The 22,830-nt window shown below is 35.6% G+C and overlaps 1 protein-coding gene and 1 long non-coding RNA gene across 17 annotated transcripts in view; one reads left to right on the forward strand and one right to left on the reverse strand.

Annotated features, from left to right (window-relative positions):
* The window catches only part of KLF12 (KLF transcription factor 12), a 458,192-nt gene that overhangs the window by 196,297 nt on the left and 239,065 nt on the right, over positions 1-22,830 (reverse strand). The window lies entirely within an intron of this gene.
* The window catches only part of LOC134738070 (uncharacterized), a 61,479-nt gene that overhangs the window by 33,759 nt on the left and 4,890 nt on the right, over positions 1-22,830 (forward strand). Inside the window, exon 2 of the long non-coding RNA XR_010123593.1 lies at positions 6,509-6,674. This is a non-coding gene — a long non-coding RNA (uncharacterized LOC134738070). The remainder of the gene's footprint in view (positions 1-6,508; positions 6,675-22,830) is intronic.

A 22,830-nucleotide genomic window follows, 5' to 3' on the forward strand; every position in this document is an offset into this window, starting at 1 on the left:
CCTAGGAAGCCACTGGTCATCACGAATCACAAGCTGTTGATGAGTGTAGAATCCAGCTCTTTGGTGCCAGAATCTGTTCTAACTGATCGGTCCTTGCTCTATCTGCTCTTAAAATTTTTTAATACCTCACTTAGCTAAAACAGCCTCATATGTGTTGTATGTTAAGGGTAAGCAATGGAAAGCTAAAGTACTGTCTGACATATTTTAAGAATATTCTCAAAAACAGAGCCAAGCTTTTAGGAGTGGAAGTCTCTAGGCTGAGCAGTGCAAACTAGAAGTATCAGACACAGAAGACATAAGTGAACCTTCATGAGAGCAGAGACCTTATTTTGACCACTGCTACATTCCAAACACCTGGAATGTTTGTGGAATAAATGAGTGAAATGAGGCTGGTGCTGTTAGGTGCCTCTCTTTCTCCCATTTGCTCATCTTTCTTGGTTACATCATTTGGTTAGTGCATTGACCATTTCACCTTCCATATTTTTATAGGTTTAAAGCCTAAAGAAAGAATCTTTATTTTATATATATATTAAAACAACATAATCGATGATCTATTTGACCAGTTTTGCTCTCACCTCTGCTCCCATTAAATGAGGACTTCAATAAGAATTCAGAGAAATCACTTATAGTAAACTCAACCTTTATTTTTAATAAACAAAAGGGTGAATAACCACAAACATGAAATGAACCATGAATATCATCTGCCAGACAACTGAAAAGAGACAAAGCTTTCTTAAATATGGCTTGAGAGTTCAATCATTTCATCACTAGACTGATTTTAAAGAGACGGTAATTCTCAAAATCTGGTTCATCAATTTTTTTTTTAGTTTTGGTATGGTTGTGTCTTTACTGTTTAGAAACCACAGCTTAAAAGCAACTTAGATAGTAATGCTCTAAATGACCAAAACTACATTTTATAATCAAAGCACTCAGAAATGAGTTATTAAAATCCAATTTTATTATTCTTTCTCTGTGTTTATATTGGTTTTTGTGGATTTTTTCTGAAAACTATATAAACTTTTGCTCAGCCTTAACTCTTTAGTGAACCATTTTATTTAAAAAATAACAACACATGAACTTGACTGTGTTTAACTTCTGTTCCAGGTAAAAAAGACATGCTATAAAAAGATTTAATACTGTTCTCAGGGAAAAGAAAATGTCAAGCTACAAAATATCTGTACTATGTATTAATATGTTTTAAAATATCTAAAAATAATTAATGTTGATAATGTATTTAAAAGCCCTATAATAGTGTTTAAATTAAGAAGGCACTCAGAATTTACAATTTAAATAGTAAACATATGGCACTACTCAAAAAAAAGCATTGAAGCAAATAACTCATTAAAAATGCAAATGAATACAAGTGAACTTGCTTAAAAAAAGCAAGTAAGGGAACCAAAGGCTATAACGGCAATGGAAAAGGCAAGGTCGAGGTCTGTTCACAGGGGAGAATCCTGATGAGGTCAAACGCAGCCTTCGGAGCTGTGGACTACTTATTAAGGAAGTAGCAGTTCTGAATTTTTATTACAGAGCTTTGCTCATACCGTGATGATTTCAGATAAGGTATTTATAGATTATCTGAATATTTGACCTTGGAACTATTTTATGGACACTAGATATATTGCTTTTTATGGAGAAAATAGACAGTTCTACATAGGTAAATCATTTGCATTATCAGAAGAGAAAGCTGGGCTGAGGTGGGGAAGGCGGTGGAGACACTTCCCCTGTGAAACATTTCATGCCTGTTCAATACGTTTAAGCAATTATGCACTACCATAAATTAGAAAGATTATAAATCAATTAGTGAATCTTACTAGCAGCCACAGACCCATGTAAAATAAATCACATGATGCCCTTTTTACAATAAATTCAGTCTTGATAAACTCAGTTATTCAGGAAAATGTCACTGCAGTGATGTCTGTCTATTCTAAATTAGAATCAATCCAATAATCAACTTCTGTTTTCTTCAGCAAAGAGCACTTAACACTAACGTGTGGTACATAGTCATATAGGCCTGAAGATCACACAAGCATGCCCTATTATACCACCCTCCACCGTGGCAGATGGCTTACCTTGAGTGAAACCATTAACTACTCCCAGTTCAAGTGACTGAAACTAAGAAACACGGGCCAACTGATCATCACCTTGAAAATAGTATTTTCTTCAGAATTGACACTTTCCTTGATACTGAAATTTTCACTGATAGGTTTTAAGTAAATCTCACTAATACGTTTTTCGGATTAGATATTAACCAAAGAGAAATTTTAAGAATTATAGCTCTTTGCCCTTACAAAGTTGCAAAGATCTAGAGTCATTACTAAATACCATATTTTAAATAGGTACTTCAATTATGAGATATAAAAATACAATCAAGAATAATTTGAGTATGGTTTACAATTATGTTTCAACACTGATCATCTTAGGTTTTCATATATCATGTGCGAAAGAATACTTAAGTGAAAAGAATGTAGTAGTTATTGCCAAATTAGGAAGATTACTCGCCAATCAATATTAAAAAAAAAAGAACTTGAACAGATTTACTTTTGTAATATTTGAAATATACAAAAGAATACAATTAATATAAGTTAGGAAGCATAATAACATGAACTCGCATGGTGAGCTTTTTGTCTTTTCTAATATATACATTTATTCTCTTTTAATGTTACAAAGACCAGTTTGACAGCTTCCTACAAATTTATTTTCATTATGATATAGTTCTAATATTTTTGAAAATTTCCACCATGATTTTTTGACTGACTCATGGGTAACTTACAAAAATGTCAAATCTCAAAATGTATTTTTAAATTTTACTGTCTTCTAATTAAGTGTAGTGGTTAGAAAACATGGTTTTTGTGACAGAAATTTTCAGAAATTTGATGAAGCTTGCTTTGTTGTACATTGTGTGATACATTTTTGCAATTACTACATGTCCTTGAAAGAATGCCTATTTTCTAAACTGTTAGATACAGGAATCTATATGTGTTTATTCCATTTACCCTATTAATTGTGTTGTATAAATCATTAATCTTTACTAGCTTTTCCTGCTTGACAAAAATAATTGATAAAGGTGTACTAAAATCTCTCTCTGTAGTAGATGACTTTTTAACGTTTTATATTTGATCAATTGTGCTTTATATATTTTCATGCTATTTTAAAAAATGCTTACAGGTTTAGTATTTTTATACTGTCCTGATAAACTAGTAAAACTATCTTCACCCAATTGTTTTCTGTGCTAAAATCTGAATGATCTGAAATAAAATGGCTGTATTTCCAGGGCAAATCTGTCATTATTCCTTTCTTTTCTACCTTTGTTTTCATGTTGAGGTGTGTAAACCACATATGACTATACTTTTAAATCCAAACTCAGAATCTCTGTCTTTTGGCTTTTGGAATTAGATTGTTGTATTAGTTTTCTATTGCTGCATGATAAATTACTGCAAACATACTGACTTAAAACAAGACTATGTATTATTCTCAGTTTTTGTGAGTCAGGAATCCAGCACATTTTAGCTGGGTGCTACATTCTGCTAAAATAGAAAAAAAAAAAAAAAAAGGTTTTAGCTTGCTGAGTCCTAATCTGGAGGTTCAACTAGCAAAGACTCACCTTCACACTACCACAGATTATTCGCTGAATTCATTTCCTTGTGGCTGTAGGACTGAGGTCCCAGATGCCTTTCAGCTTTTAGCTGGGACTGTTTTCAGCTTTTAGTGGTTACTCTCAGGTCCTTGCAATGTGGCAATCTCTCAGACCTCCCTTTCTAGGACCAGCTAGAGAAAACTCTCTTCCCTTAAAAGACTCCTGTGATAAGTTCAGGTCCATTGGGACAATCTCCCTTTCTTAAAGACAATTATGCCACAGGATACAACCTAATCACAGAAGTAAAATCCATCAAATTCACAATTCCAGGGATTATGCAAAACATGTACTCTAGAGTGAAGCAGACAGGAACTCTTGGGGGCCAGCCAGAATTGTGCCTTCCGCATTCATTTACGTGGATTATAATTAGTGATACTTGGCTTTATTTTTACCTTATTCCTTTTCTTATTTTTTATGTTTCTATTTGTCCTTTTCATTTTTTCTCAATTCTGATTTCTAAAAAATGACACAGAAACACTTTTTTGTGGCTGGGCGCGGTGGCTCATACCTGTAATCCCAGCACTTTGGGAGGCAGAGGTGGGCAGATCATCTGGGGTCAGGAGTTTGAGACCAGCCTGGCCAACATGGTGAAACCCTGTCTCCACTAAAAATACAAAAATTAGCCAGGCATGGTGGCACACTCCTGTAATCCCAGCTACTCGGGAGGCTGAGGCAGGAGAATCACTTGAATCCAGGAGGCAAACGTTGCAGTGAGCAGAGATCGCACCACTGCACTCTAGCCTGGGTGAGAGTGAGACTCCGTCTCAAAAAAAAAAAGGAAAAGAAATACTTTTTTGTTTGCTTGCTGTCTTACACATCTATTCCCATTCAACTTCTTTGGGAAATTATACATTGAACCTCTGTTTTTTCAGCAGTTATTCTTAATTGTTTTTAAACAAGTATAATTAACAAACAATACAAGGACATTAGAAACTAACTCCCAATGTCCTCTCCAAATTTAAATGTTATTACACTCTAATACTTCAGCTCTATCATTGTATAAAAATCCTATAAATCAAATCGTATTAATAGCATTTTAAGAAGAAAATGTGTGCACACTTTTATAAAATGCCTTTTTTTAGGCATTATTCCATATTACATTTCAGATCATCATTTTGGGTTCTATTTTTAACTCAAGCAATAATATGTTGGAATCTTTTAGCTGAATGCTTTAGAATTTCCTTTTAGTCTCTCAGTTTTTGTTCAAAACTGTCCTTTATTTTGTCAATATTTTGGAAGGTATTTCACAGAATTATAGTGAGTGACCACACAGCTTTATATGGACATTGTCTGTCAGCATTTTGAAAATATTATCCCATTGTCTTCCAGCTGCCACTGTTGATGTTGACAGGTTGGCTGTCAGTCTACTGGTGTTTTCTTTGTAAACTGATGTCACCTTCTTGCTAGTACCTACTCCTCCATACTGCTGGAAGTAGCATTTCTATGAAAAATAAGTGATCAAGTGATTGTCATTAACTATTGGCCTTGTAAAAGTTGTTTTCTTCATTTCTATGAAGATCTTATTATTATTGATATGGACAGGAGGCAAGGAAATACTGGGGTAGAAGAGGGTGGTTCCCCAGCAAAGGCCTCAGCCTCAAGCCTGGAAACTGGCAGCTCTAAAGAGAACAAGTATTCCCTGTTCTCACGCCCAAATGTTGCCTTTTCCAAGACTACTCTGGCCTGCCACGACTCTATCCTGTGCTCATATAAACCCCTGACCCCCACAGCCACCCCCTCACCAAACAGATGTTTATATAGTTAATACATCCTTATCATATATAATCTAATTGCTACTTTTCTTAGTATTTTAGCTGTCATAAAGGACTTCATGATGAAATAGCAGTAACTCCATTGGCATTTTCCCTTGACCTTCAAATCTGAAACGGCATTAATGGATGTCTCTCATGAATCTTAGACTCTTAATGGGTCATAAGAGTTACACGGACTTTATACCTGGTTTTGGAAAAGCATGAACTAACTCAAAGTAAATTTAATTAAATTATCTATTCCACAACCTCTATTCACAACAGAAAACTATATTCTCTAAGGATAATCACATAAAATTATACAGAGGCTAATAAAAAGGGAAAAACCTTTTTCCCCTTCCTATATGGGCCAAAAAGACATAAAATCTAACCTTAAAAATTCAATGTTTCTTACATAAAACTAGACTTTCTCATTTGAATGTGGCATGGAGTGGTTCCAGGTAGGCAAAACTAAAAGGAAATAAGATAAAAATGCAAAGAAAGTACAAACTTTCTATTACTTATTTTAAACTATTTTTGACTTTGGAATTTGTTCTGCGTTGTGCACTGCTCAGCATGCCTCTGCCTTGGCTCCAGTTATCTTCTCATGGTCCTCATCTATTTTGCAGTCTAACTTCTCTAGCAACATAAGATATAATTTCCTAAAAAAGAGATTTTTCTAACAAGAAAAGGCAGGTGCAGTCTAACTTCTCTAGCGACATAAGATATAATTTCCTAAAAAAGAGATTTTTCTAACAAGAAAAGGCAGGGTAAAGGGCAAGAGAGTGCCATGGGAGGAGGTGCTACTGAGATGTGGTGTTCATAGAAGGCCTGCCTGATAAAGCGAGACGTGATCTGAAACCTGAATAAAGTAAGGATGGTGTCCTTGTGGACAGTGCTCCAGAGACAGGAGCTGGGAGAGCTGTGAGTAGGCGGGGGAACCCAAGGAATTCCTGGGAGGCCAGGGGAGGTGTGGCAGGAAACGTGGGAGGAGCTAAGATCAGAAATGGGGGTGAGGAGCCAGGTTATGGAGGCCCTGTGAGATGACAGGATTTTGAATTTTATTTTGAGAAGTTAAGTTTTTGAATAGAGGGCTGATATGATCTGACTTATGTTTTAAAAGGATCATTTTGGCTGTGATGGAGATAACAGACTGGAGAAAAACAAGAACTTTCCACAGCCTACAAGAAAAATTCAAACTACTGAGACTATCAATGAAGACACTTTAAAATAAAGGACAGACCTAGAGACTCTTCATGTTTACTGATGTCAGAATAACCTGCTGTTCAGTGAGTATTACACTGTCTTTCACATGGTTTTATTTCTGCTTATGCTATTTCTGAAGCCCAAAGTGCCAGTTCTTCTTTTCACAGACTGGCAAAATCCTACTCATTCCAAATGGGCCAGCTCAAATGTCACTGTTTGGTGAAGCCTTCCTTTATGACCCTGGGATAGTTGAATTTTTTTCTGCTTCTCTTCCACCCCAACATGGTGAATGTGACACAAAATTTGAGTCACAAAAAGAAAACATAACAAAAGATAAGAAGGTAATTATACACGGTAGACAACTGCTTTATATAACTCTAAGAAAAGTTAGACTCTCCATAATAGGAAACATAGATAAGATATCAAAACACACAGTAAAACCACAATAATTAAAACACAGAACAAAAATGTCCTGAAGACAAGGGGAGGTATATAAACACACATAATTCTATCTACATCATGCCTTGCAGATCAATCCTATGAAGATATCAACAAAAACAATGACTTAATTACTCAAAGCAGTAGAGGGCCTTGGTGCCAACACAATCTCTACAACAGAAGTCCACAAAGTGGGGCCTGCAGGCCAAATCCCACCAGATGGTGTTTATAAATAGTGGACATGGAACACCACGCCCACTCATTTGCATATCCCCCTCCAGCTGCTTTTGCACTACCTACTCAGCAGAGCAAGAGTCTTTGTGATGAGCCATATGGTTCACACAGCCTAAATAAAATACTTACTCTTTAAAAAACAAGTTTGCTGACCCTTGCTCTTCCCCACTCCTCCACAAGCTCCTTAACTACTTGAGGTTCTCAAATAAGTCCTAATCCTTCAGTTGTCTCAGTGACTGCTCATGCTAGCCCTTCTGCCTGGAGCATGGTTCTCTACCTCCTCTGCCTGGCTAATCCCACTGCTCCTTTAGACTCAGGCTCAAGCCACCTCTAATAAGATGCTCCTCACTCTCCACTGTGCACAAAGACCCCTCCTCTCTGGTCCACACCTGCTCATGAATACTTGGAACCTGACACTCAGCCCACCTGATTTTAACTATTTATATACTTGCCACCCCACTTCAATATCCCTGAAACAGGAAATGTTTTCTGGACTTCACTTTTCCTCTCCAAATGAACAAACACCAAACTGTTCAGCTTCTTTGTTTAGCATCAGACCTAGACTAACAAAGAGTTAAATGAGTTAGAAGGGAGTTCAATTAGTTTATTGCCTCATGCTACACATCAGCATGGTAAAGTGATCACAGGCCATTAAGCGTAGGGGTGAAAATTGTATAAGGAATTATTCCTCTTAAACATCTATGTAGAGTCTTGGGTCCTGATGAGGAATTGCCTCCAACCTGTGATGGAGGTTCCTCTGCTACTTCCTGCTGCTTCCAGATGCCTCTAGCCATGACTCACCCATTCGCTTCCTAATTTGTTGCTTCCAAACCACTTTAGGAGCTGGAAAGCAAAACAAACATGTGGTAAAACTGGTACCTAAAATTAGAATAAATAGGCTTTTAAGGACCTATGGGATTTTTCTTTCAAAGGTACATGAACGGGGCTGGTCTCCCAAAGATAATTTTTCTAAATCCCAGATTCTTGGCTATGTTCTAAATAGGTTTGTTTTTTAAATAAATAACCTAGCAGTATAACTAACCAAACTGTTATTAAATGGAAAGTTATACTTTGACCTGCTTAAAGAAAAAAACTATCAAAACTTTTGCTTTTAAAAAGACTAGACAATGTTATTAGCAAACAGAAGTTGTTATTGCATTAGAAAATAAAACATACACCTACTTTTAAGTAAGTCTGATATCTGAAAGTGTTAAAGTCTAAAAAAATTAGAATTTTTAAATGCACCTATTCACAATCATTAATGCCCAAACATGCTCTGTAGAGATAACAAAAGTCAAATTTCAGGAGTCTTTGCCAAGTGAGTATTAAAAAGAAATTAAGCTTGTTTTGGAAATGAAAGGTAAATTAGGGGAAACTTACTCCATTTTAATAAGTCATATATATATATATAAACCATTATTTATAAAAACATAGATTTCACTTTTATTTCTGTGTTTTTGCATTCTGCTAGAATCATTAAAGCCTATTTTCTGTAAAAGATAAAAATATTTAAAGTAACATTTTTTTTTTAATTTCTGAGAAGCTTAAAGCAATAACATAATTGCTTTTGTTTCTTTAGCAAGGTATGTTTTTTCTTGCAATTAATATAAAGGAGCTAAAAATTTTCAACTTATTTGCTCAAAAGCAATTAAAACCTAGTCAAAGATCTCCTAACTTATAAATATTAAGAAAACCATTCATTGTTTTCAAATGGCATGATTTAGTTATAGATTTGCCAGAGTCAGGAGAATTTCATTTTCTAATCTTTTATGCCCCATATGAAAAGTTTTCAAATAATATTTCTTCTGCCTGTGTTTTTTCAAAATGCTTTCACTCTCATTTTGCATCTCCTCTGCACAGACAGGCAATTTTTGCACAACATGATTGTTTTTTTTCCCTAAATAAACTCAGTTGTTTATCAGATAGAGCTAAAAAGTACCCACTGTATGCAAAGCCTAATTTACACTGACAAACTTAAAACAATTCTCCACTTTGGCTTTCCCATTCCAATTTACTGATAACTTTAGACATCTAATCCTGGTCCTAGCACAAGATCATGAATGTTCTTCCTCAATTTTTTACTTAGAGTGCTAATGGAGGAAGAAAGTGGCATTATGTTCTCTATATAACGTTAACAAAACTTATTATAAAATAAAATAAACAGGTAACTGGGTCTTTTTCATCCATACAACCCAAAATAAACAGCCTGATTTGTGGCTTTGTCTACGAAATGAACAGAAAATAAAAACTAAGGGCTTGTAAAAGGGAATGTTCTATTAGCTCGCTTAATATTGCCTTCCCCACATTTGAAAATACAAAGTGAGGAGGGGTGGCTATGCTTGATTAGAACAGCTTAGCTACTCTTATCTTTTACCTGGTGGGCTTCTCTGATTTAAGCTGGTTTACATCCATGGCTGGCACTTGAAATACTAACCTCTGCATACAAACAAATCCTGAAGTTTAAAAACTCCTCTTCTGTAACATTTGAAGAAGACACTCTTTTTGGAATTTTCAGAACTGCATCTTCCTAAATCATTCTCATTCTGATCATTTTTGACTTTCATACAAATGATAGTCACAGCATATACTGAAAGAGACAGACGTGGAATATACAAAAACAGAGGAACATATTTGTACTTAGATTTTAATTTATTACACAAAGTGTATATAGATTTAAGGAAGTAAATAATTCTGAACTTAAAAGCAAGTCAATGTATTTAGTGAATAAACATGTAAAGAGTTTTAAAATCACTGATATGCAACACTTCCGTTTCAAAAATAGGCTGCATGAGAAATGTCAACTGCAGAATTTGATTTTTATAGACTTTGGATTTTTGTTTTACCAACAAAAGAACACATAAGTAATCATACGCCACGATTAAATGGTGATTTAAATAAAAATTATAATATTTGATCCATAAGAGCCAATGATAAAATCCAAAATCAATGCTTCTAATGTTTTCATATCGTATCTTAAAAACATTACAAAAGAATTACGAATATTTCAAACCAGCAGCAATACAATGTATTATACACTAACAGAATGTATCATTAACATATTGTAAAGCAAATTATGAAAGGAGATAAACAGCAGCCTCATGTATAGGGCGATTTAAGGAACCATCTCATGTTCAGGCAAAAGGGTCAACTCAGGAGTCATATTCCTTCTTCATTTTCCTGTTCATTGTATTGTTATAGTAGTGTCTTTGTAAATCGTCTTCTGTTAAACTTAAATAATCATCCCCAAATGCAAAATGTACTAATCTAATCATTGTGAGGAGGACTGCTAAATTCAGAATTTCTTCTCCAAATAATTACTATCATTAAAATCAATATTATATTGCCCCACTCTTTTTAAAATACATTCTGAAGTTTGTTGGTGGCTATTAAATAAAAGATCATGCATTACTATAAATCCTTTTATTAAAAAGCAACTTCAATGAGAATAGCAATAAACTCTTTAAAAACAAAAACAGTTATTTGCATGAGAAAAAAATGAGTGATTGAACCAGCCTCACAAGTTTCTCTTTGTTGAAGTACCAGTTATCATACAAGCCTTAGGAATGCATGGCACAGTAGTACAGAAGTCAGACGATAAATTTAAATGTCCTTGCCAAATTGGTAACCTGCCTTACATAAATGACATGACATCCAATCGAACAAGGTAGCACGTGGTTAGGGATTTTTCTTTTTTTCTTTGGTAAACTGAAGAGATGTGACAGGGAAGAACACCCTAAGATCAAGCACAGAAGGAAAATAGATGGGGGATACTGCTGACCTGAAACTGATTCAGCAGCAGTTGACATGGTAGTTAATTCAGTCCAAGCTATTTCTATTACATGTCTAATTATTTGCAAAGCTTTGGGCAGAGCACTCCACGGTAAAGCAAAGATACATCCACCTTTGCTTCAAGGAGCTTATAACCCAGTGTGACAAACAGGCATGTACATAGTTTAACTGTAAAGAACAACATGACAAAAGGTAGGGCATTTGCCTCTAGTAGACAGTTGATAAAATAATTAACTCATATTTTAAAAAAGCATTAACTTTTGTTGGAAGTTAAATTTAGGGTGATATGACATTGTGTGAGATAAACCATATTTCTGTTCCACACTGAGTAGCTATTCTGTCATGAACTCTGATAAAATGGAGTGGCAGTCAACTTAATTATAGATAGAAGTTATCTGGAGAAAGCATCAGCCTGCCTTTCTGAGGTACCTTCTCCGAATTTAACACAGTTGGGAAAAACAGAAACATCTTTTTTGACCACCGTGTTAAAGCTTTAACTCCCCTAGTTAGTTTCCAAAAAGCTAACAGAATAAAACCTCAGTTTACCTATCGATATTATGTCTCAAAATAAGATGGAACACTTTCTCATCTGGAAGAGGAAGATATTAACAGTACCTGCCCTCCTAAAGTTGTTCTGAGGATTGAATGTGTTGTTTGTCTAAAATGCAACTGTACCTATGCTCTTCTCTTTTCTCAGCTGAAGGACATATCAATACCCTGTTGTGGATCTGAATCTTATTCATCTTTAGGCTAGCGCAAATATGGCCTACAAAATACCATTTTCCCAGACAACCCAAGCCCTCACAATCACTTTCTCCAGTGTCCTGGATCTCCCATAGGCATCACTACAGAAAAAAAAAAACACTTACATTCAATAAAAGAAAAGACTTTTGATAATCATCCTCTTTAAATCAGGAACACTGGACCCAGTGCCATCCAGGGCCCGGCTCTGGTCTGCCTCTGGCCACGCCCCTCTCCACAGAATGAGGAGTCTGTCAGGACAGAGGAGGATGTGCCCATTCAGGGCCTGTACTTCCCATCCACAGTACTCTCCCACAGAACTTTCTGCATGATGGAAATGCCCTGTATCTCTGCTGTTCCATATGGCAGCCACTACGCCCAGGTGGCTACTGAGCATTTGAAATATGCCTAATATGACTGAAGAGGTTTTAATTTTATTTAATCTGAATTAATGTAAATTTAAACTTAAAGAGCCACAGGGGATTAGTGTTCACAATACTGGCCACAGAGAATTATATGGTCGAGGCCATCTTGATTGCCAATCCATTATTCACTTCTTTGCTTTCATCTTCCCTGATGTTCATCACAGCTGGGCAACCACTTCTTCATGAAGTACTTGCTTCTTCTGACCTCTGGGGCACCATACTTCCCTGTTCTTCTGCCTGTATCTCTCTGGCAGTCTTCATAATCTTCTTTGTTGGCTCTACCTGTTGTGGTCAAACTCTCAGTACTGAGATGCTTTACGACTCAGTCCTGTACCCTCTACTCTAATTACTTTCCTAGGTAATCTCACATGTCAATATGTCATTCACTATGAAATCTCTATGCCCAAAGACACATTCCCATAGCCAACAGTGTATTTGAAATCTTCACTCAGCATTTAAATGTAACAAATCCAGAGCAGCAGTCTTAATTTCTCACCTCTGCAAAAAGCCATCTCCTCTTACAATCTTCCCCGTTATTTTTTGCATCAACACCTACCTAGTAATTCAAGACAAAACTAAGGGGCTAATCTTTGATTCATTTCTCTTTCCTCACTCCAAATCCAATTCATAAGTGAGAACTTTTAATTAAACTTCCAAATATACCACATATTGGTTTACATTACTTCATCCCTAATATCACAAACGTAGTCCCAGTCACCATGATCTCTAGTCTTGATTTTTGCCATGGCCTCCAGACCCATCTTCTGCATTCACACTTGCCCTCATCACCACCCATTCTCTGCAACTGCTGATCAATGATGCAGATGTACTTTAAAACACGTGGTCACAAAAAGGTTCAGTGACAAGTGGTCATCTGAATCAAGACTTGAAATAAGAGAGGAAGGATCAAGCTTTGTTGATGTCTAGGAAAAGAGAATTCTAGGAACAGAGAAAAGCAAGGACCACAAGCTATAAATGAAGAATAGCACTAATTCAAAGGGAAATGGAAAGGTGCTGAAAGGTTTTTAAGTTTGGGAGAAAAACCTGGTGCACAGATAATACATTGAAGGGAGTGACAGCAGAAGTTTGAGAAACCATTTAGGAGACAATTTGTGAAGTCTGAGCGAACAGTTAGGGAGATGGAGACTAATCCAGATAAAAGGCATTTTTAGAAGTTATGAACTGGATGTGGAATGTGAAGGAATGAGGAGGATCAAGGATAACTCCTATGATTTTGGCTTACAAAACTCAAGGAAGGTTGGTGTTACTTATTGAGTTATTTCAGGTACATTAAGGGATAGTTTTGATGGATGGTGGTGTTGGTGGTGGTGGTAGAGGTAAGAATCAAGGAACATGACAAGGGCAGGGACATCACAAAGGCAGTTGTCAAGAAGGGACAAAGGTCACCAGGTACCAATCTATGGAAGTGTCACAAAGACGAAGGTCTGAAATTCTAGCCTTCACACGCCTTGTATCCTCAACGGGAAATGGGAGGTTTACCATTCTGACTATATAGTTAAACAGAAGAGCCAAATGGTTTCATACATGAGCATGGAGTACAGATAATTCTTCTAATTCTCTCCACTTACCTTTCAGGATATCCATTAATTCTGCATGAATCTGTGCTCAGTGATAGAAAATCTGTGCTCAGTAGAAACCAAATGAAAAAATTAACTAGCATCAATATGGCACACAGCTACGGTGGCTATTTTTGTGTAAGGTGAACAGCCACATCAGAAGATGGAAAAACAAGGGGGTAAGGTGAAGGAGAGCATCAGGAAGAATAGCTAGTGGATGCTGGGCTTAATACCTAGGTGATGGGCTGATCTGTGCAGCAAACCACCATGGTACACGTTTACCTATGTCACAAACCTGCACATCCTGCACATGCACTCCAGAACTTAAAAGTTGATGAAAAGAAAAAAGACAGGAAAACAAATCCATTGGATACTTCAAAATGCCAAAATGTAAAGAAAATAAAAGTATAGGCCGGGCACGGTGGCTCGCGCCTGTAATCCCAGCACTTTGGGAGGCCAAGGTGGGTGAATCACCTGAGGTCCAGAGTTCAAGACCAGCCTGACCAACATGGAGAAATCCCGTCTCTACTAAAAATACAAAAATTAGCCAGGCACGGTGGCACATGCCTGTAATACCAGCTACTCCAGAGGCTGAGGCAGGAGAATGGCTTGGACCCGGGAGGTTGAGGTTGATGTGAGCCGAGATCACACCATCGTACTCCAGCCTGGGCAACAAGAGTGAAAATCCATCTCAAAAAAAAAAAAAGGGAAAATAAAAGTATAACTTTTTTAGCATATACAGCCAGAGCAAAACCACTCACTCACTAATTCAGATCGTGCACACTCATATAGTTCATCATCATCAGGGACACCAAAAATCTTCAAAAATAGAAATTGGTGATACATGTGCTACTGAACAAATATAACTGCCTAATTTCAATCTAGATAGTCTAATCTAAATAAATAGTCTAAAGTCATTCATAACAATAAAATTAATGTAGTAAAGATAACAAAGAGAATTAAAAGATGATATGGTTTAGGTATTTGTCCTGCCCAAATCTCATATTGAAATGCGATCCTCAATGTTAGAGGTAGGGCCTGGTGGGAGCTAACTGGATCATGGGGACAGATCCCTCATGGATGGCTTACTACCAACATGAGTGTGTTCTTGCCATGAGTTCCCAGGAGATCTGGTTGCATAAAAGAGCTTGGCCCTTCCTCCTCTCTGTTGCTCCTGCCCTTCCCATGTTATACGGCTACTTCCCTCTGCCTTCCACCATTACTGTAAAGTTTCCGAGGCCCTCACCAGAAGCTGAGCAGATGTTGGTGCCATGCTTCCACCATGAGCCAATTAAACCTCTTTTCTTTATATTAATAGATTGCCCAGTCTCAGGTATTTCTTAATAGCAATGCAAAAAAAGCCTAATATAAAAGGTATCTTCATGTTTAAAAAGGTTCATTTTGTTCACATTGTTTTACAGAAAAACACACAAATTATTCCTATTCATCCAAAAGTACTTTAAAATCTTTGTAAATTCCAGAAAAAGCATTTGTCTGATATTGGTCAAGTATTACCTCCCTGAATTTAAAAAATGATTTCTGAAAACAACTCTCTTAGGAAAACCAGTATAAAGGATCGCATGACAGGAAGTGATTAAATACATAATAATACGATGCTCTTTTGTAAATTTGTTCTATTTATACAAAAGAAACACTGATTATTGATCATTGTATTTATGCGTCTGATTAAAAATTTCAGATTTTTTTTTTTTTTTTTTGAGATGGAGTCTCACTCTGTTGCCCAGGCTGGAGTGCAGTGGTACGATCTTGGCTCACTGCAACCTCTGCAACCTAGACTCAAGCGATCCTCCCACCTCAGCCTCCCAAGTAGCTGGGACCACAGACGTGCGTCACCAAGCCTAGCTAATCTTCTGTATCTTTTGCAGAGACAGGGTTTCGCCATGTTGTCCAGGCTGGTCGCGAACTCCTGAGCTCAAGTGATCTGCCTGCCCTAGCCTCGAGGCCAAATTGTTGCAATTACAGTCCTGAGCCACCGCACCTGGCCACAAAAACTTTCTAATTTCTAAACAAAAATACTTTAGACTGAAATAACTTTAGGTTACTTCTAATATTTTTATTACAATAGTCTAGCTAAGTCATTAAGACTGTGTTTTGATTATGAATGCTTTTGGTGAAGAAATTAGATATTGCTGCTATTTAGAGCACTAAAGACAACTTCTAGCATGTATAATTCTGCCATTCATTGTTTCATAAAAACTTTTATCAGTAAAACAATATATTTTCTTCATCTTTCATCTATGTTAGTTAAAAAGAGAAGGTTATTGTGCTTCAGTTTCTTAAGAACAATATGGGAAGTAATCATCCAAAAAAACCAAGAAAAAGATATACGCACATATCTTATTGGGACTGTCACAAAAGAAACAACCATTTTACAGAAAATAAATGTTTTTATGCTTTACAAACCTTTCTTACAAGAATGTCATTTGAAAAGCAAGAAATCTCATCAGATTTTAAGGGAGCTGTGAAGTCTCAAAACTTGATCCTTTGCTCTATCTGCCATGCTTCATGCTCTTCTTTTATTGTCAAAAAGCTTAACTATGGAGGCTCCACTGCATTTGGGAAAGTCACTTTAAAAAGTATGGTCAACAACTGAAATAGCAATAAAAATGCTAGAACTGTGTTCCTATAAATCTCCTACAGGACAGTAACCACACTGATTTTGTAAGCTAATGGGATTTTACAGATTATTGTAGATCCAGACTGATTTATGTAGACTTGCCAACATCTCTTGACATCTTCAGTCTTCTTTTGTTATAATTTCCAGTAGAATCCACAGGAGCGTGTGTGCCTGCCTCCTGCTTTTAGAAGGGGATTGGAGAGTTGGGTAGAGACACAGAAAGCCAGAAAAGATAGGCAGAAGATACATGTACATATAAGATATTTAACATTTATATACAAAATGTCTATATAAAATGTGCACGCATGTATGTATATGTGTATGTGCATACATAGCGCCAATCTCCATTTTATCTATGTATATATTCCCTTTGCAGTGACTTATGGCACTAGGGTCTAAGTTCAAATTACACTAAGTAGTATTTATTTGAACACCTGGAGTAGGCACTTGCAGTAGAATATCTCAATGTCTACAATGTGGGAATTATTACGCTCACTTTGCACATCAAGAAATGGGAAATCTAAGAGGTTAACTTTCTTTTAAAATATCTCACGTAAATTTAGAATCTAGCCAATTATTCTTTTTCTCAATTACCAAGTACTGTGACTTTAATACCTGATTGCTAAAATACATCTATAGAAAACTCAATGATAAATGTGTGATGTAAAATTTTGAAAGACTACTTTTTATCCGAAAGGACCCAAGAGTATCATTACATTTTTGGCGCATTTTATATATTTTAAAAGTATAAACAAAGATAATGCAAAATAAAGGGCTAATAGAGTAAAAAATTTAGAAAAGTTGAACAAGCACAAAATAAAATTTTAAAATATTTAAGCAAAATGCCATTTGTTTAGAATATTACAAAATAAAAGGAACTAAATATAACCATGCTTTTCCAAACAGTAGATGGTGAAGGTGTCTTTCTAATACATAGTAGTTCTGCATTTTTTAAATAAAAAAAGAATCTTAAAGCTGAATTTTGAGGCCTACTCTTCACAAAATTTCCTCTAAGTAATTATATGACTAAATTACAAATATTATAAAGCTATGATAACTTGATTTATGAGGCATATATATTGACCTTAATCATATGTGAAGTACAGAACACACAAGAACACTGTCTTTAAACATGCCCATAGTAGGAGCATATCTAGTCTTATTTGTAGTTGATTATTATCAGATCAATAATTATTGATTTCCTCTGATTTTCTCCCACCCAACACTGTATTCCTTATTTTCTGTCTGACATAAATATCAAGCGGCATGAACTTTACAAGCTTTATTTTGGGCTATATTTCAAAAAATTATTACCAAAAATACCTCCTTCTTTCAAGTAATGAAAGTCAGCCTTACAAAGTTTCTGTGTGTTTGTTTAAACTTTCTGACTAGAAACCCACTCTTTCCATAAAAACAGCCAAAAAACCCGACATTGATATCAGGATTATCCCACAAAACAAATAATCCTTTTTATCTCACTGTTATTTAAAAAAATCACCTTACATACTTGTAAGTGGAGTTATTTTCATATAATTTTAAACGATAATGATAGGGGGAAATCATTTTAATTTTCTAGTGAAAGCTTTAAAAAATTAACAGATACTTAATTTAATTGATTTTACTATGTTGTTAAAGTTTATGCAAGGCCATTAATTTAGACCAGCCTCCTGCACTAGGCCCCAGCAGACCAGACAAAATCAGAATGGAGTCACCTACGCTAAGTAACATAATCAAACCAATCTTGAAGGAGATCAGTTAAAAAAAATAAAAATAAAAGATTCCAGTCAATCTGAGTCTGGGTAATAAGTCTCCTCTCCTTTAACCTTATAAGGAAAGTAAATTTGAAACGACCAACCCGCTCTTGGTTCTGTTTCTGCTTTCCTTAGTCCTTTTCTGCCCTAGAAAGCCAACTACCTCTCTCAGTTCATTGGATCCCTTGTGCTATTTTAAAGAATGAGGTATTGGCATTCTAAAATTGCAAATAAAAGACAAATTGATCTTTAAATTTTGCCTTTTGAAAATGGTTTGTCCTTAAAGAACAAATGTAGAAGAAACCAGTCATTTTACACTTTTAAATACTATGTAATGTTGAAGATTAAAAAAAAATACAACTTCTTTTCACATTAATAAGGCTAAAGACACAAAGGACAAAAACAAATATTTTCAATAGGAAGCAGAAAGCAGAAAATATTGTTCTGGGACACTCTAACATTAGAAGACATGCACATAAATATATTTTTTCATGAGTATGGGTAAGTTAGAAAAGATTTTAAAAATAAACTCCAGCCAGAAAACATTTTTATATTAAAGGTCTAATGTTATTTAAAATATATTTTCACATATTTTAGAAAATGTAAATTTCTACTCATACCATTGCTATGTAGATAAACATCCCACTTGTTTAGAATGACCCAGATTAAGAACCATCTCCTTTCCTCTCAACAAGTTGAATACATTAACACTGGGACAAATGAAGGTCACTATTCAATGTTTTAATATTAATATATTTAGTAACTCAATCACCTCTGCCTTAAAAAGAATGCTGAAAATGAAATGAAGGTCCAGAAATACAATTTTCAAGAATCATGGAAAACAACAAGTTCTGGACAAGCACACTTTCGAAATAATTGTAATAAAAGCTAGTTTGGGAAGAAAACATTGCTAAGCTAACTGTGCATTTTCTTGCCTTCTTAACAAAAATGGAGATACTATCATCTCTTTCTGGGTAGGTATACTGTTTATATACCTCAATTTTTGTCTTCTTCTAAAGATATAGTTGGTGCTGCATATGCAGATGACAAGAACAGAAATTGGTAAACTCTACAGTTTTCCTATAACTTTTACTTCTAAAGAAGTTTCTGTTGACAGTTTGCATCTTTGGATGACTTATCTTTATGAACAAAGAAGAATAATGTACAAACTTGTAAATAATATAATTATCTCCGAACAAAAAGTAAGATTGTATCAAAAGCCAAAGTAATAATTTCCCAAGAGGTCACCAACCTTCCAGAAAACTGCTTCATCACTACTGCTGTAAATGATTGACTTGTCTATAGCATTCATTGACAATATTTTTTTTTCTGTGTTACTACAAGTAGCTCCTTCACAGCAAGTATTTATCCTGGGGCCCAGTTTGTTGTTTTAATGGTATTAACTTATGAATTTCAAGACTCTAGATTTGGGTATTTTAAGAATGCCTTTTTAAAAATCTACAAATTCTTCTTCATCATCAGAAATCTCTCCTGAACTATTGTATAATCTGAATGGTACTCTGGAATAACAAATGAAAATAATGGGACAACAATGGAAGGCAAACAGAGTAAAACTAATAAGAAATAGTGATCTCACTTTTTTTAGGATGAATTCTAAACTCCTACAGCAGTAGAACAGCATTCCTGTTCTCAAGAAATAAAACTGATGTTGAAAAGAACTTTTAGTGAAGATTTTTAAAAACGCTAGAATCAAATGTCCACATATATATTCATTTGTATTTGAAAGGTATAGACATTTTACCACCACTAAGATTTTATCTACTGTAGCAGGTATTTAAGTAAAATAGGAACATATAAAACTATGGCCAAAAAAACAAAACAAACAAACAGAAAACAGTTAAACTCTTATTTTGCTTAAGTTTGACATCTGCTAGTATAGAAATCTAATGGCCGTCAATAAGGAATCTGACAAACTAGTATCCATACAACAGAGTACTATACAGCTATTAAAAAGAATGGCAGAGAGTTATGGACTGCTAGAGAAAGACATCTAAGTTATTCTTTTTAGTAAATAAAGAAACTGAAAGACAGTTTTTGCACAGCAACATGTAATTTGTGTATTCGTAGTATATGCACAGACCGAGTTATGGATTGCTAGAGAAAGACATCTAAGTTATTCTTTTTAGTAAATAAACTGAAAGACAGTTTTTGCACAGCAACATGCAATTTGTGTATTCGTAGTATATGCACAGACCACTGTCTTAGTTACAATAAACCATTTACTTTGCTTATATTTGTGGGAATAGAGGTGGGTAGGGTGAAGCTACTACTCTTTAACCATAACTTACTTAAAATTTTTCTTACCACAATAATATATTGCTTTTGTTATAATAAAAAGAAATAACATAAATCAGCACTCTTACGGAAATGTAAATATGTTCAGATAATACACTATGTTCAGAGGCAAGAGCTTTGAAAGAAAAAAAAAAAGCTTCTCTTATTTCCTATTCTGCTGACTGCTTATCAGCCCCCAAAGCAGACTTTCTAACATCTTATTTTGAAAAGGCACTCTTTCAAAAAAATCCTTGCCCCACACCTCCGCAATGCTTTTCCAATTAGCACTGGGTCAGAGAGAGGGGCACCTTCAAATCTCTTTTCTAATGACTAAATAAACACAGTCCATGTGATCTAATTTAATTATGTGTATGGTGTAGCTCTTCTCATTAGGTTTAGTTGACTCAATTTCTGCCAGTAATTTGATCAGTTCATTTTTTTTTCAGTCTCATTGTTTTAGAATGCACTCAATCAACAATATTGACTTTTTTTTTTTTTGAGACAGAGCCTCAGTCTCACTCTTTTGCCCAGGCTAGAGCGCAATGGTGTGATCTCCACTCACCAAAACCTCCGCCTTCCAGGTTCAAGCGATTCTCCTGCCTCCGCCTCCCAAGTAGCTGAGACTACAGGAGCATGCTGCCACACCTGGCTAATTTTTGTATTTTTGGTAGAGAAGGGGTTTCACCATGTTGGCCAGGTTGGTCTTAAACTCCTGACCTCAGGTGATCTGCCTGAGTCGGCCTCCCAAAGTGCTGGGATTACAGGCGCGAGCCACCATGCACAGCCCAATATTGTTTACTGTGTGCCAGATACTGTTCTGTATAAATTTTTTTAAATAAATAAAAACATAAATGTGCTTGTATAATTCACCATCCAGTCAAGAAACAGGTGCTGTGCTGGATATGTAAGTAGAGGAAATTTAATGCAGACAGCAATAGAGCACAGCAGTCAAAACGGAAACAGGGAAGAAGCCCAGATTAGCAACAGCAAATCCAAAAAGCCACTTTCATCCCTAGAACTAGAAAGACCAAAGGAGGAGACAATGTTATCAGAATCCAGGGCTGGCTCCATCAGAAGGGAGCTAGAACAACAAGGGCTCTTAGGAGCTCGCTAACAAGCAAGTAACTACTGCCAAAAAAGGCTGCCCAAGTTAGTGTGAAGGGAAGATGGGTCCTGGATGCTCCACTCCTTTAGCCTTTGTAGTTGTCTGTCAATGCCTCCCATTGGCTGAACCTACTTGGAGGCAAGTGAGCAAGCAGACGGGACACAGTTTGCAGAGGGGCAGGAAATAGATAAAGCAAGGAGATGTTGAGACTTCAGTAATGATTAGCATTTAAGCTACTCAAAATCTATAAAACTTTTCGCTCTCAAGATGTCTACAAACCATGCACATCAATGTATATGGGTACATATACTTGGGACACCACATTCACAATGAAATGATGCCCTGTAAGTAATATACAGAGTGTTATCTTTTGAGCCTGCAGGGATCTAAGAGAGTCTCCTAATCTCCCACCAATATCATCTACTTTTTTATTCTTTTAAAAATTTCTCTCTAGGTAATTCATAATAGGTTGTCACCATGAATGCCACTATATTTTTAATTTAGTTACTGATGAAGCATAGATAATATTATTTACTTTAGCACGCCCACCCTACTAAACTTGTCATTTAACTTAATCACTTTTTTCTCTCATTTGAGGTATTCAATCAATTTCTCTTAAGCTAATAAAATGTACATCTCATTTTATTTAGTACTTTTTGTATTGCATGTACACACTGAATAGGCTTTTCTAAAACAAAACAATAATAATGATTGTGCTAGGAGGTTGTTGGCTTATCTTCTAATTTTAATGAAATTCTTTTGACTTTTTCCATTAAATATATTGTTGACTATGGGAAAAAATACCCAATCCACTATTAAATAAGTTCTATTTTTTAGTATTTTTATAAGGAATAGCTGTTGAATTTTATCAAATGTCAAAATTCAGTGAGAGGATTATAGAGTAATAGTTCGTATTTATCAATGGATTTCCTTTTGATTCCTTCTTCTATCTCTGTTTTCTCTTAATCCTCCTATATTTCTTGGCTTATGTGGAAAATGTCTTGGCATTATATAATAAAGCCAGCCAACAAACGTATTTCTTTCTTTCTTGGTGGGTATCTCCATTCATGAACCACATAATTAGAATCTGACTTGAATCTGTGGTTTCCCCAACACACCCCCCTGTAGATTCATCATTGCTGGATAAATAAGTTGCTTTTTTGCTGCCAAATCTATGTTTTTAATTCAGTTTCTAGATTCAGAGCTGTTCTAGGTGGCTGAGGTTATTGTCTAACTTCTGAGTGAC

Source organism: Pongo pygmaeus, chromosome 14 (assembly GCF_028885625.2).
Source record: "Pongo pygmaeus isolate AG05252 chromosome 14, NHGRI_mPonPyg2-v2.0_pri, whole genome shotgun sequence".
Lineage (NCBI taxonomy): Eukaryota > Metazoa > Chordata > Mammalia > Primates > Hominidae > Pongo > Pongo pygmaeus.